Here is a 14,593-nt window from a genome sequence, read left to right as displayed (position 1 = left end):
CCACAATGAACCACCCCAGATTCAATAAACAGAAACTTCTAACATTAAAATGCAATGGGAAATACGATGTTAAGAACACTGTCCATGAACCAACACTTCCACAGTAATTTCCAAAGCCGGCCGGCAAAGTTATTGAAATGGAAGCCGCTGTGTGGTTAGGTGTGTACGTTGTCCTTAATCAGTGTTTGTGTATAGGGCACGGCTGCCCTGTGACAATCATATTGTTGCCATGACATCCTACTCTGGAGGAGAGGCCACTACACTCCACTTTTGATCCTACAGCGAGACAAATGCACAATATTGGGGAGCTGGTTCACGCGTTGCACTATGTTGATACATTTGACCTACGGTGTGAAACTCAATATGCTGCAATTATATGGACTTATATGAACAGAATATTAAATGACGTCACTTTTGGTGTAGTGACATCGGATCTAAAGCTAAACACCTACTGTTTCTGGACTGTGTATTATCGTCAAGACAGATGAGCTGTGCTGTTCCTGTGTAGAGGACTCTGAATGACAAAAGGTAAACGTCTCCTATGCAATTTTAAACAGTTCCACATAGTCCTGGCAGCTTACACTAAGCTGGTGTAGCTTATTCTTCCAGCACTGGTGTTCTGAAGTGGACCGTTATGGTATCTCTTCCTTAGAAGAAGAGAGAGACAGATTTTAAAGTAATTGAATTACTGCTGTTTGATATTCATTGATGTGAGCTAATCTCATGGACATCTCGCAACCCACTGGACTTGCCAATTCCGCCAAAACCTTTCACTGCACGAATATGACAATATGACATACGGGGGTATGCGACAACATACCCCACACACCTACGATGCACAGAGATACTGTAGCCAGAGCCGTACATTTCTCCATCAGTGTTAGTATTATTATTGAGGTGTGCGTCCTGGTACTTGATCATGCTGTGAAGAACAACATTATGTAACATTGCAATAACATAGTTTCTGCCATCCAGTGCTGCTATGGAAAACAGTTGCATTTAGTCTGCCACTCTGTAACTCTTTGAGCTCCATTACTCAATCAATGCTGATATCATAGGATGACAGCTTTATGCTCCAATAATACAACACCTAAACTAAAAAACATGATTCTAATCAAAGCAATGCTGTCATGTCATACTCTGTTATCTTACCCACACAATGTTTACTACAGTACATGCAAATGCATGCATCTAACAACATACTGTACTGTACAGGACAGGTACAGGTTTGTCACATTCTGCCTCTTACTAGGTACTTTGACTAATCCAAAAGCCAAAAAGGAGTGTAGAGCAGGGATCTTCAACGTTTTCAGCCCAAGGACCCCCTAACTGAAAGAGAAATGAAGCAGGGATCCCCTCTCTATTGTATAAAACCCCCTATAGTACCCCCTATAGTAGCTCTGAGGACCCCCTGTTGAAGACCCCTGGTGTAGAGCCAATACAATGCAGATGCTATGCAGTGGAAAAGCTACACAGCCCTTTGTAGGCTACCATGCCTGGCAGAGATGTGTGCTCTGCAGAGCACCGCTTTCTAGTTAACAGTTTTTCTCAATAGCTTGGATGCATACTGATTGTGTACAGATTGTGTGTTGCTGTCAATGGAAGAAAAAATCCTTGACACACGAATACAAGAATAACACATTTATTATGTATCTTTTTTATCTATAGTGTTAGTATTGTTGTTTTACTTTTATTTATTTGTTTCAACAGTGCGCAACCAATCGCCCATCTGGGGACAAACAATAAAGTCAAGTTCTACTTGACTCTCATTGGGCATCCATTCTCTCCTCCCTGTCACACCTGATGTCTTGCTCCATATTTATGTACAAACAGTAAACTGGAAACCTTAACATAATTATGTTTGTGAGTATTGTGATCACAATTTGCACCTGTGGGATGGAATTGACAGCATGTGTTGTTCGTTACTCTTCAATTACCAATCACCCATATCACCTTATCTTTAGTACACAGTGCTCATTTACATAGTATTTTGCATGCAATGATTACGAAATGATGAACTGTGTCGATGCCAATTGGAAATGTAGTGTACCAATTAAGAAAACATTTTAAAATATGTTTTAAATTGAATGTCAAAGTGGAACAAGAATTGCATCTACACTATGACAACTGTATTTAGTGTTTTGCATCCTGTGAGAACACGAAGTCAAGTGGGATAGTGTATTGGCCAATTGCCTTAATGGTGTTCCGTTGTGTTCCGTTTTGAGGCACTGTGACAAGACAATTAGGTTAGAGTTTCAAGAAATGCATCCAAGTGATTGAGAACAACTAATGTTTTGTGCTACATTGCTCACACACTGATGAGCACTACCTAAACAGACTCTGGTGCGCACGCGTGCGTGTTCCATGGCAGACCCAAATCCACTGCATAGAGGAGAGTGAAGTAGGTCAGTGACAGCGAGGTGGACCTTTGGCCCGGGGTCGGACAGGAGGTCATCATTTATTCATGCTGACGTATCTGACTGGCCTTGCCTAATTGCACCGGGAGGAACACAACCCAAATACCCATGGCGCATTACAGCCATAACGTCTCGCATGGAGGGACACCCGGAAGATCTCACATGGGCGGCTCACGTTTCGACCGTGACTGACTGACGCCATGCGTCTTATTTACATTTGGCAACAGGGTTCCAGTTCAGCTCTGTAAGCAAACGTAGCTTTCTTTCGGTTCGGTCGGAGATAGAGAGTTTGGATTTGCACCGGCTACCACAGAGAAACAGACAGAGAAGGGCTGAGTGCAACACAGATGTGCTTCAAGAGTCTGGTTGATTTAACAGATTTGAAGTCATCGTAGGTAAGGTCTTACTACTAATTCTTGTTAGCATGCATGTACAAGTACATAGAGTACACACAGCATACTCTCTCTTGACAGGGAGCCCCATGATGGATGTGAGTAACAGGTCTACAAAAGAGCAGCTCCTTGTCTCCAACCTAGACCACGGTCTTCAGACAGACCCAGAAGACTCTGAGCCCACCACTCCTGCTGACTCCCCCACTCCTTCACCACCCTCTTCTACAGATGAAGAGCCCTCCCTCCATCTTCCTCATCCTCCTCATCCAGCTCCTTCTCCAGGTAGGTTCCGAAATGTTTACGTTAAATTATGGCAATTAAATCCTTACTATATTCACGCTCCTACAAATTGTGTTAAATTGGTAAAAAAAAACATTTTACTTTCAAGGCTCTTCATTATTACTACAGTACAGTATACAATGTTGGTTTGTGTAATAATATTTATGTCAAACCTAATTTTACATCTTCAGTGTGAATTCTAAGTTATTGCCTATAGGAATACACACACCTACAGCACCTACAGTATTGATGAACCGTATTAGCTTTCAGGCAATGCATGCGCTGTACCCATAATTCCTTTCCTCATTTCCTCCCCACTCGCCCTTCCTCCATACTATTCCCTCCTCTCCTCCTTTCATTTCTTTGGCTCATCTTCTCTCTCCTGTCCTCTTCACCCCATGTATTCCTACTCCCTCTCATCCTCTCCTTTCTTCCTTCTGCCCAAAGAAGGAGGTTCTTTCCCCCCACACCCCTCTACTTCAACTCTCTCCACTCCTACTCCTCTCTGTCACGCATCCACTCTTCCCTCCCATCCTTCCATCCTCTCTTCCACCCCTTCTCCTCTTCCTCTCTCAGGGCCAATAGTCTCCTGTGACCTATCAGATCAAGCCTACATGCAGGCAGCAGCCATTTTCCAGAAGCTGCGTGTGGACAAGCCAATCACCCAACAGCTGCTGCCGTACGGGAAGAAGCCAGACACGGTCCCAGAGATACCGGAGAGCCCAGACAAGATTACAGAGAAACAGGCCTACCAGCTCGCCTTCAACACACTCAAATGTACGGGCAACTCAGTGAGTGGCTTAAAGCAGGGGTTCCCAAACTTTTTAGCTCGAGACCCAAAAGAGAAATTTGATGTCTCCTTGGGGCCCAAACTAGTGAAAATATCCAATCTACAAGCTAACAACGTAGATCGGCAATTTTCACGACGTCTTAAAAGTTTTGTTTTTAAATGTATGGAATATTGTTTTTTTTTTTAAAAAAGAAATTATTTTGAGATTTATTTTAACACCCAGTGTTTGGGGGCCACTGACTTAAAGGATGACGAATGAGTGAGTGAGTGAGTGAGTGAGTGAGTGAGTGAGTGAGTGAGTGAGTGAGTGAAAAAGCAGGATGCCATAATTCCACATTTCTGGTTTGTTTGAACTCCCTAGAACATAGTCATGAATCTCACTGGAAGGTTACTTAAGGTGAATTATATGTTTTTTGTAAATTAAATTGGCCTACAATATTTCCTAAGACATGTTTTGGATTTGATTTGAGCCTTGTACCCCGTCAGGACAGGGTAGGCGCACAAAGTGGATATCAGAGTTAAATTGATTTAGGCTCTTCTCTGCTTGCCTTATTGTCCACCCCCTGGGGACTCCTTATCTGTGGAGTAGCAGCAAATGCTGTTCCAGAATTCACCTATGAATGAATGGAGGTTTCCACTGCAGACTGTAGATTAAATTGTATATATTTGTGTATTGCATTGCTCTGTGGGAAAAGTAATTATTTGAGCCAGAGCAGCAGGAGATGCTGTTAAGTAAAATGATAAGACGGAGCTTGCCTAAACACACACACACACACACACACACACACACACACACACGGCTGCGCAGAATCAGATACAGTATACACATGACTGTGCAGATATGAGCGCATACACGCACATTGACACACACACACACACACACAAATTAACATAATACAGCACATATACATGGCTTCACGTACAAAAGTTTCAATACAATATGCATACAGTGTCTTATGTTGTGATTCAGTTGAACCGCTGATAAACAACAGGTAAATTCACGAATTGACCATATTATTTTCCATCTATTCTAGACCAAGACCTACTTGAAGACGTTATCATTGACAGCCGTTTCCACACCTCTCAGCAAATTGTGAGCCTCCCCGACAATGAAATATATCACTGTCCACCCACACCAAATTATATTTTATATAATAACACACAGAGCTGCTGAATTGAATATGATGTGTTTTCATTAGTTGTTCAGTCAGTACGAGTGTGCTGTTGGGATACAGTTGAGTGGTAGTGAGAAAGGGAGAGGTGTAGTTAAGGGCTGTTTGTATTCCGTACATAGTCGGCCAGGTTACAAGTAATGAATGATGCATCTGAGACAGGCAGAGTCTGACGTGCTCTCCAACCAGAAGACAGCAAATTACACCATAAAATACCTAGTGTGTGTGAGTGTGAGCGTGTGCATGTGCGTGTGCGTGTGCGTGTGTGTGTGTGTGGCGGGGGGGGGGGTTAGGATGTTAGTAAACAAAGACTTGATAACTGGAAAAAGGGAAAAAGAGAAGGAGAATGAAAACGTGACATTGTATTAATGGCAAAACTCACATACCTGTATCAGTATGAAGATGATGAGGGTAGTGGTGATGACGATAATGACAGCTGTGATGGTGGTGATGATGATGGTGATGGTGATGATGATTATGATGATGATGATGGTGGTGGTGTTTTGCAGTCTGCGGACCTGTTGCCGTTGGCGATGGTGATGCTGTTTGACTTCCAGGACAGAAAGTTTCTCATTCGGGAGCTTCCTGCACAGGAAGGGGAGGAGGATCACAAGGAAGTCACAAACCTGCACAGCTGTCTGCACAGGTGCGTGTGTGTGTGTGTGTGTGTGTGTGTGTGTGTGTGTGTGTGTGTGTGTGTGTGTGTGTGTGTGTGTGTGTGTGTGTGTGTGTGTGTGTACAACCATTATCATTACAAGGATACCAAGCTTTATATGCTTGGTGTAAGGCCACGAACCCCCATTTGATACCATTACAATGTTGAGAATCAATTGCATACAGTATGAGTATGTAGTCTGATCCAGCATGTATATCTAATATACCTTTCACACGGGTTCCAACTGCTCCACTGCGGTAAAAAAGGGAAGAAGTGGGTTACTTTACACAAGTTTTGATCAAGGAACTTCACTGGTTACGATCAGAGTTGATGTAAAAGCTTTCTCAATCCAGTAGAAGGCGGAGTGTAGGCAGGGTATCTATCTGCAGGTACCAGCACTTTCAATTTTACTTTCATCTGTGTCAGTCATAGCAATGTCAATACAGGGTCACCGACTTTCTGGATTGGAGTGCGGTACCGTTGCATACATACTGTATTATGTAATCATATGTTAACAGGTAAATTGAAGCAGCTAAGGCTGATTTCCTGTTTTGTTTATAGAAAAACACTAGAGTAAATAGTCCAAGCTGGTTATCATCATTTAAAGTTTTACTGAAATTATTATATGCCAGTCACACAATGTGATAAATCTAGATAAATCTTTGTTAAATATTTGTGCTGTCTAAATAGAGAAATAGAGGTGGTATTTGCCTGCTCCTTTCCTTGCTTTTTCTGTCATGTCCTTCTCTGTTTTGTCAGGATTAATGTCTGTTTCTACATCACGTGACAAGTGTTCCGCTTCTGAATCCCTATATTTGTACTGATTCTAGCTTAGAGTTGTTTTTCCTGCGCTATATGAACAACAACAAAAAACCTGTATGTGTTTTGAATGGGACAAATGTGGGTTGAGCCCATATTCAATACAGTGGACTACAGTGGAACCCGTTTGAACATCTGGAAGACCTCGACTTTGCAGATGACTTGGCTCTGATCTCAGGAACACATGCACACATCCAACGCAAGACCACCAGATTACATGAACACAGCAAACAGTTAGGACTCAGGATTAATGTTGGGAAGACCAAGGTCATGAGGCTCAATACCAAATCCCATCAACCGATCACTCTTGAGGAGAAACCCCTGGAAGATGTGGTCGAGTTTGTCTACCTGGGAAGCAACATCAGCACAGATGGAGGAGCTGATAAAGATGTCGAGCTGCGCGTCAACAAAGCAAGACACGCTTTTAGAACACTCCGACCTGTATGGCTCTCTTCCCAGCTCTCCAGAAACACAAAAATCAGAATCTTCAATTCAAATGTAAAGTCTGTCCTTCTCTATGGCTGTGAAACCTGGAAAACCACCAAATCAATCACTGATAAACTGCAAGTGTTTATTAACAACTGTCTCAGATACATACTGAGGATTTGGTGGCCCAACAAGATCTCAAACGTAGAACTGTGGAGATGCATGAAACAGGAACAAATCAACACACAAATCAAATGTAGAAAGTGGGGATGGATCGGCCATACACTTAGAAAGAATCCGAGTAATATAGCAAGACAAGCTCTGGACTACAATCCTCAAGGCAAGAGGAAGCCAGGGAGACCAAAATCCAACTGGAGGCGGTCCACACTTGGTGAACTGACCAAGACGGGGACCTCCTGGCAAGAAGTAAAGAACATTGCGCAGAGGAGAGTGAGGTGGAGATCCATGGTGGACGCCCTATGCTCCCAAGGGGGCCAAGAGGATTAAGTCAAGTCAAGTCCATATTCAATACCCCTGGTTTTGTGTGTGAAAGAAGTATATTAGGGGTGCCTTGTGGCTGCCAGTTACTAACACAGACCATATTATGCTCCTTGTGAGCGTGAGGGCCCAGGTTCGAATCCAACCCTCGACTTGCATGTCTCTCCCCTCTCTCTGCCTTTCTTTGGTTTTCTGACCACTCTGGAATAAAGCACAAAATGGAAACAAATATTAATAAAAAGAAGAAAGGGGAGTATATTAGGCTAAAGCTGTAAGTCCTTGTTGTGCTTGAGCATGTGATTGTCCATGTATAATCCAGGTGTGTGTGTGTGACTTTTTGTCTATGTATATAGGTGCAAGACAAGGCTGGCAGCGTCTCTAGCTCGCTGCAGGGTGAAGAAGGGTCTGTGGAGTATCTCTGGTGTTCTCTCTGAACCTGTCAGGACCAAACAACACAGAGCCAGGCTGCTGCCACTTTATGCTTGGGTCAACACACTCAGAAGCAGGTATACGCTCACTATGTGTCTCTCTCTCTCTCACTATCTCTCTCTCTCTCTCTGATTTATTTCTCCCTAAAGCACTAAATTCAAGTTGACCTTTTCTTGTCACTCTGTCTAGTGTGGAGGAGGTGAGTGAGAAGCTACGAGGACACGGTGTGCGTGAGGTGCTGTGTGTGACAGAACTGAATGAGTCTACATTCTACAAGGACCCTCTCTGTTCAGACACACTGGTCTTCTCCCAACAACCACGCACACTGCCTCAGCTCAACAAACTCACTGCCTCACTCCTGCTAAACATGCAGGTAGGAACAGAATGTCTGTGTGAGAATAATGAAGGCTGGAGCTGAAAAGGTCAAGCTCACAAATCAGAGAAATGCTATTGTTCTACATGCATCTATTTCAAGTTTTTTTTCAAAATGCGCAAGGTGCACAAAATAAAATGCAGAAGCAATGCCTCCCTCAGGCATACATTATTGCTACAAAATTATTGCTTCATTAAGTGCAAGTAGCCTAAAGTGTGTTAAAAAAAAGAATAATTACAATCAACATAAAAACTGGTACCACACTACAAAAAAACAACTCTTAATCAATTTGCCCCTAGCTATTTAGCTAGTTATTTGTGTATGTGAAAACTGGGCCTGTTAAATCCAGGTAGTGAATTAGCTATATAATAAGCAAGCACTAACTAGCCATTTATGCTATAATTCATCCAAAAAGGTATTATAAATTCTTTACAGTTATTTATGTTACCTGTCATAAGATGTTTTACATCAGGTGGTGCCTTATTATGTCCTGGCTGCATGTGTTGTGTTGAGTGCCTTTGGGTTGTCTTGTCAGGTTTTGGATAGGCTAGAAAAAATAGATAATGTAACATAACGTTGTTTATTAAACTAATCCAAGTTTAAAGTTTAGTTTCATAAAAATATGTTTTCACAATCAATTTTAGACCATATCTGTGGTCATCATATGGACATACCTATAGACATATATATCTATGGGCATACCTAACAATAGATGCCCCCCCCCCAAAAAAAAGAATTGTGTATTTTTACATAAAAAGTCCCTAAAAAGTCTTTCTTCTGTGAACGAAAACGCTACGTGATGACATAGATCACTCATGAATATAAATCAATTTTGATTTCTTCACCTGTGTGATTCCCATGGCTGCACATTCCTCCAAACACAGCTGGTTTTAATTACAGAGCTACTCCGTTTTGAATCTCATTCAATATGACGTCCAGACGTTGTATTACTCATTGTAAACTTAATCAGCATACTAAAATATGTATCTGAGAACAATATAGTTTAGAAATAAATAAGCAACTGGGTAACAAACATTCTGTACAGTGGCCGTGAGGCCGTCTTTCTCCCCCTTACAAACAATAACACTGCATACGATGTGTGTGAGGTTCAACCTTCTTGCCATAGCCAGAAGGGATGGAACCTTCTGATTGGTTTGCGAGGCTGTTTCAGACTGAAACTTCAAAATAAAATGACCAGAAATGTCATTGCACTGGATATATAAATCGGTAACCGTCGGAAAGGCGCCATGTAACCATATAAATCTAATGAGACCTTGTTCACAGCGGCCATATTGATGTTAAATAGTAAACACAGGTGTTACCAATGATACTAATTAAGACATCCATTTAGTCCAGGGAGCCAACATGTACAATAGCAGCATATTGACTAGACTGGACTGGATAGAATAGATCCTTCATTATATTTGGTAACACCTGTGTGCATTTACCCTACTATTTCATGCTAATATGGCTGTGAAATATGTTAATAAATAGTTTTAAAAAGTCCTATTTACTATGTCAAGTACAAGTGCAATTTCATGCACCATACTGTAGCAGCAGCCTAACTGAGTCTGAATGGAATTAGTATTGCTAACATGTGTACCCTATTTCATGTTAACGTGGCTGTGTGAAAAAAAGCCATTGAAACTTAAGAGATGATAGTTGTTTTTTTATCATTGATTTACAATGTTGACTCAAGGTCTAAGTTACTGTCAATATCAACTACTTGAACTCGGATGGCACTGAGTCGACAGACACACACATTTTGTTGTGTTGAACTTATAGACCCCTTAACAGACAACGTCACACTGATAAGAACCAGTATGCGTGCAACCAGTATGCTCTTAATGAAACCCATTCTATCAGGTCTCGCTAGGACGCGCATCACTAGCCAACACACAAGAGGGGGTTGGGGTGTGCTGAAACCAGCGCACCCCGAAACAACAGGTTGAGAATTGATTGCGTGAAACAATCACCTGTGCGTCCAGTCTCAATGTTAGTAAACAAATAATTGGTCTATAGCAGGGCCATACCTGATGGCTTAATAAACCTGCACCCTCTATTGGGTGAGCCTGTACGACAAAAAACCTGAGTGTGTGAGCAGCAGGGAACCTTAGGCCCCAAACTGTTAATGTGTTTGATGATGATGAATCCCTTACGAAAATCGATTATACTCCTTGCTAGAAATGAAAGAAACCTGTACTGTTGGTGCCGTGAATTGGACCACCTGGTTTGCCCAGCTGGTGGAGCAACTGCTGAGATCTGTAGTCAGCTGAAAAAGTGGAAGAAGTCACTAGGCCAGCTGTTTGTGATCATGCTGACAACACAGCTAGGTGCTGTGGGTTCAAGAAGTCACCCTGAGAATGAAGAGTTAGAAAGATTAGAACGAACTAATATATACACGAATCCACGGAGCGCTGCCCTGCGCGCAGCCATTGCTGCGGTGTCAACGCTCCGCGGACGCGACACCGCAGCAATGGCCGCCTACAGGCGTCTGTGGATTCGTCTATAGGCCTACCCACCATACTTAAAGGATCTACACCATGAATTTAAAAAAATATATATATATTTAATATCATATTGTTTATGTCCCTCAAACGTTTTTCAAAAGGTGTGAGGCTGAGCCTAAATCAAGCCTCAGATATACTCATTCCAACTAACTTCTCTCTGGCTTATAAAGCACTTTCACCTGCAAAACCACATTGTCCTGTTTGGCACGGGGCACTATTGAGCCAGTTTGTATGCATGTTATCTCCTGGTTCTATGTGGAAAAAGTTTTTTTTTTAAAGAAGAAGAAAAAAAAACCCTGACGTCACGTCAGGATGCAAATCAGTTTGGCCTGTTTTGAGACCAATTTACAGAAAACCCCAGATTTGCTGTGAAAGCCTGAGTGTTCAAACTGGGGTATTTTTGGGGATAGAAGAGGGGTAGGGGAGACCAAAAACACACAAAAAATAAGAAAAAGTAAAAATTCATGGTGTAGTCCCATTAACATGTGAAAAACTATTCTGTAAATCAAAATATAACAGGGGAAAATACTATTTTGTTTTAGCCCAAATACATTTCTGGGTCCCAAAATGTATTTTCAGAAACAATTTTAGGAAATCTTTTTTTGTGTTTAGAAACATACATGCAATATTCTTCCTTTTACCCCCCTTTTTGCTGAATCAGTATAACCATCTTCACCTCTTCAGGACAGGACTGTGTGTTTGGCAGTAAATGCTCTGCGGCCCCTGGTCTCTGAGAACAATGACATCATGGTGGCAGGTTCCTTCTCAGCACTGACTGTGGCTCATATAGCTGCCCTGTCTGCCAGCTGTTCGGGGGGAAAGGTGTTGGTCTGCGGAGGTGACCTCACTCCTCTACAGACAGAGGAGCTACAAGAGCTGCTCACACGAATGGACTTGAAGAGTGAGGAGAAATATTTAATGAAAAATCTTAGAAAAACTTTGATTCCCTTTATGAGACAAAAGTGATTAAATAAGTGAATGGGTACTGAAGTACAGTATCTGAGATATATGTGACTTGTGTTGTTGCGTGTAAACTGTAAAGTCTGATTTCTATACTTAGTTGTGCACCACTGTCCCAGACCACAATTAGCTAATCTACAAGCTCACTCACATCACAGTGTGTTGTGTGCTTGTAGATCTTGCACACGACACTGGCGCACAACTAAGTATAAATCAGGCTTAAGTGGAGAGAGAGCTGATATTGTGAGTTTTCTATCTGTGTGTGAGAGAGTGACAGAGAGAGGAAACAGATAGAGATGTACTGTATATTTATATATACATTTATATCATTGTAGATGTGCGTGTTCTGTCAGAGCAGTACCGTGGTCTGGACGAGTTTGCCGGTGCAGTTTATCGCATGAACCTCATCATACTGCTGCCTCAGTGTTCCTGCTCAGCCCTCAATGACCCTGTTGATACCATTCTGACTGAACATGGAGGTAGGTGTACAATAATGTGGAAAGACGAATGGTGGGGGGGCAGATGCAAAGATGGATAGATCGATATATATATATATATATATATATATATATATATATATATATATATATATATATATATATATATATATATATATATATATATATATATATATATATATATATATATATATATATATATATATATATATATATATATATATATATATATTTAATAGGGAAACCATGGAGGATGGGAAAACTTTCAGGAGAATATATGAGTTGCTGAAACACCCTCTAAAATCAATATTGTCACTGGTATTATGCGAATTATATTATTGAACTCTACCTGCATTTGTTTTCAGACCGTGACCTGCTACAGGATTTGTGTGAAGGTCCTGTGTCCTCAAGCAAGACACGAACACTGGTAGTCCAGCAGGCACGACTATTGAAGCACGCTCTTAAATGTGAGAAGCACGCGCGCGCACACACACACACACACACACACACACACACACACACACACACACACACACACACACACACACACACACACACACACACACACACACACACACACACACACACACACACACACACACACACACACACACACACACACAGTACCATACCATACAGACTGTAAGTCTAATTATAATTCTAACCATAGCCATAAACTTGTAAGTCCTAAAATAGCCCCTTGCAAAGTGGGGACCAGCAAAATGTTTCCACATGTTACTATCCTTGTGAGGAATATCAAAAAATGTATTGTTTTATCTTCATACTGTGCACAAAAGAGACCCTGTCACATTCCGACTGTCTCTCTGTCAGTTCCTAAGGTGAAGACTGTGGTCTACTGCACACGCTCAGTGTATCCGGAGGAAAATGAACAGCTGGTGAAAACAGTCTTAGCGAAAGTAGACACACACTCCAAACTATTGCCCTTCAGGTGAACTCTCTCTCACACACACACACACACACACACACACACACACACACACACACACACACACACACACACACACACACACACACACACACACACACACACACACACACACACACACACACACACACACACACACACACACACACACACACACACACACACACACGCGTGTGGATCGGCTACTTACAAATAGCCAAAGTCCATATAGGGCTACTTCAGCCCTATATGGTTACTGTATGTTTTGTAATACTATTTAAAATCTACAAAGTAACTAGTAACTAAAGTTGTCCAATAATTGTACTGGAGTAAAAGTCATATATTTGATTTGATGTAATGGAGTAGAAGTAAAAGTATAGAAAATTGGAAATACTCCAGTAAAGTCAAAATACCTCAAAATTGTACTTAAGTACAGTACTTGAGTACATGTACTTAGCTACTTTCCACCACCGATAAGTGGTGGCGAGCACAATAGAACTACATCATCGACAGGATGTCAGCAGTTTCCGATGACATCAGGGATCCCAGTATCTTCATATTTAACCCGAGGTACTCTCAGTACTGGGTTCTCTGAGAACAGTCACAACAGACTCTGACAACAAGTATAACGGGTATGCATAAACAGGTGGGGTATGCATTCCCGACATGCATCGTTCCCGACTTTCATCGTTCCCGAGTAGGTCGGTGCCTGTTAATATAACTGTGGTAACAGATACCGCACTGGGTACTCCGGGTACAGCGAGTACTCTGATAAGAGGGACAATGGGCATTGCATAACCAAGTGGGGGAATCATTCCCAACTTACATCGTTCCCGACCCAGAGTCGGCCGGTCTAGTGTGAATAAAAGCATTATATGCATAAGCATGTGGTTTACCATGTACTGTACAGTATGAGCTAACCCTATAGCTTCATTTGCATATTCCTCTGCCTAAGAGATAATACTGCCAAGTCCCATTAAGGTGCTTAATAATACAAGAACAGAGAGAGAGCGTGAGAGAGGAAAAAACAATATGTTTCTTGATTTTAATAATCCCATGGGTGTGTGTATGAATCTGTAGTTTGTGTAAGTTTAGTATGCCTGTTTGTGCATATAATATGTATTCATATGCGTGTACAGTATGTGAATGCGCACATGATTAAAGTGTGAAAGAGATAATTAATGCTAGCACTTTTGTGCCTGTGTACACATCTTTGTTTGCACTCACACACACTGTGTGTGTGTGTGTGTGTGTGTGTGTGTGTGTGTGTGTGTGTGTGTGTGTGTGTGTGTGTGTGTGTGTGTGTGTGTGTGTGTGTGTGTGTGTGTGTGTGTGTGTGTGTGTGTGTGTGTAAACTAGAGGGATAAAACAGAGCAAGGAAAACAGAAAGAATAAATACAGAAGGAGAGCGAGAAGTTACCCGCTCATCTGTCATTCTCTGTAACTAGGCTAATGTAAAGTTGGACTGCAGTTGCTATAGAAAGCAAGGT

Source organism: Gymnoscopelus microlampas, assembly GCF_963454915.1.
Source record: "Gymnoscopelus microlampas genome assembly, chromosome: 2".
Taxonomy (NCBI): Eukaryota; Metazoa; Chordata; class Actinopteri; order Myctophiformes; family Myctophidae; genus Gymnoscopelus; species Gymnoscopelus microlampas.
The sequence above is the reverse complement of the archived record's forward strand: the minus strand, read 5'-3'. Positions refer to the sequence as shown.